The following is a 2,113-nucleotide window of genomic DNA, read 5'->3' on the forward strand; positions in this document are numbered from 1 at the left end:
GATTTATACTGCAAAGCCTCAGTAAGTAACCAAACAGAACAGAAAAAACTCAAAATGGCTTTCTAAACCTGTGATTATATGCTTAGTTACAGGATGTAGACATTTAGCCTACCATGGTTAACATGACTGAAATGAACCACATAAGCACAGAGCATCACAATGGGTCATTATCACAGGGAAAATGAAGAACTATCATTGCCCTTTATGCTAAATGCCACTTACCTCTTTGTATTCATTTTTTATTGTTGCATGATGTAGTTTAGAAATTAATTTGGATGTTAACTGTACCCCTAAAGACCCATGTGTTCAAGGTTTGTTTCTACAAAGCCTTCTGTTAATGGTACTAAGAGAATGGATACAATCCAATTGTGGTAGAGGTGAGGCCTTTAGGAAACAATTACAAAGGATTGGGTCCTTTGGGTGGAATTCCATTGTTAAATTTTGATGACTTTATAATGAATCATATAAACATAGACAGTTCCATGCACTCCCTCCTGTCTGAGGTGCGCTCTACGCTGCCTTAAGACTCTGTCAACAAGTACCATATACTCATGTAAATGACCTTACACTTAAAGATTTAAATCACACTCCTTCATCACCTCAGGTTTTCTTTAGGTGAGGAATCCAGGAAAGGCATAGCTGTTTTCTCTGCTCAAGGTCTTACTAGGTTGAAATCAAGATGTCAGAAAGAACTAACGTTCTAATGGAGCAAAGGATGTCTTCCAAAGTCATCAGCTGTTGGAAGAATTAATTTCCTTGCAGCTGTAGGACGGCAGTGTCCATGTTGCTGACAGCTGTCATCCGGGAACAGGTCTCACCTGCTGTTCCTCACCGTGTGGCCATTCTGGGCAGTTCACAACACCCATGTTTCCATCTTTCTAAGTCATCCCCAGCATATCTCTCTGACTTGCTCCTCTTCAACAAACCAAAGAAAACTCTTTTTGTAAAAGGGCTCACCTGATTATGTTAGGCTCACCCAGGATAAATTTTCTTTTTTAGATAATTTAAGAAAGTCATGAAAGTAGTCTTTCATCATAGTCACAGGTTCCACGCACACTTGAAAGAAAGGGGATATACTAGGGCACCTCGAACAGTTTGTGCAGATGTGTGTTCTCCTTTAATTCCATGTTTTGCAGTGCCCTGTGCAAGGGTGACGTTCATCAAAGGTCACCTTAAAATTCTTCCTACCACATCATTCACAGAATTTTTGCATACCCTGGACACTTTTATGGCCTTGGTAGTTCCATGTTTTAGAAGAACAAATAATGTGGAGTCCCAGACCAAAGCCTCTGCCACAAATATGCTCTAGCAAGTCATTGGCTAGGTTAAGGAGCGCCCCAGCTTGAACCCTCTTCATATTTATTGCAGTAGCATTGTATGTCATGAGTCTGGCATTGTTCATTCCAGATGAGAGTAGGGACAGAACCCTGGAACAAACTGACTCCTAGTGGTCAATACACGTTCTACCCTGTGAATGTGGATTACATCGAACTGAAGAAAGGTCCAGACGTCTAGATGAAATATTTCACTATAAAGTTGCCTAAAATGAAGGTCTTCCAGGAGATTCCACACAATTTTCCACTTAGCCAGGAAATATTTCTTCTGTAAATGCATGCAATCATGTTGATTTATTAGTTTATTACACAGATTAACAAATATGTTAAACCTGAAAAAAAGAAGTATGAATGGTGTGAAAAAAGCAGAAACCATGAATTTAGGGATTTGTTCAAAATGTTTCTGAAAGCAAACATATTTCAATTCAAAGTTATCTGGAAAATGTATCATTAGGCAGGTGTGTTCTTTTTTTTGTTCAAAACAAAATTTTGGAAAATATTTTAGGAGAAATAGATTCTGTCACTGTCAAGTTAGATAATTCTGGGGAGACAGGGGGACAGATATGGAGACTATTTGTAAGTCTTTTTTATTTCAAAAATCACTGAATTTTAATTTTTTAGTATTTTCTGATTTTAATTTTAAAAATATTTTAACAGGCATGTAAAGTATGCATATGTACAGGGTAGTACGTGATTTTTTCCTTTTTTTGAATTTTCCTTTTATTGTTGTTACTATGCTTCAAAATTATAGTACTTGAGGGTTTTCTTTATTTAAAATA

The 2,113-nt window shown here is 37.2% G+C and overlaps 1 pseudogene; it reads left to right on the forward strand.

Annotated features, from left to right (window-relative positions):
• Positions 1-1,300: 1,300 nt before the first annotated feature.
• Positions 1,301-1,515, forward strand: LOC127493179 (cytochrome c oxidase subunit FA4 pseudogene; annotated as a pseudogene).
• The last annotated feature ends 598 nt before the right edge of the window (positions 1,516-2,113 follow it).

This window comes from Oryctolagus cuniculus, chromosome 5 (genome assembly GCF_051225735.1).
Source record: "Oryctolagus cuniculus isolate XC-2025 breed Fujian yellow rabbit chromosome 5, ASM5122573v1, whole genome shotgun sequence".
Taxonomy (NCBI): Eukaryota; Metazoa; Chordata; class Mammalia; order Lagomorpha; family Leporidae; genus Oryctolagus; species Oryctolagus cuniculus.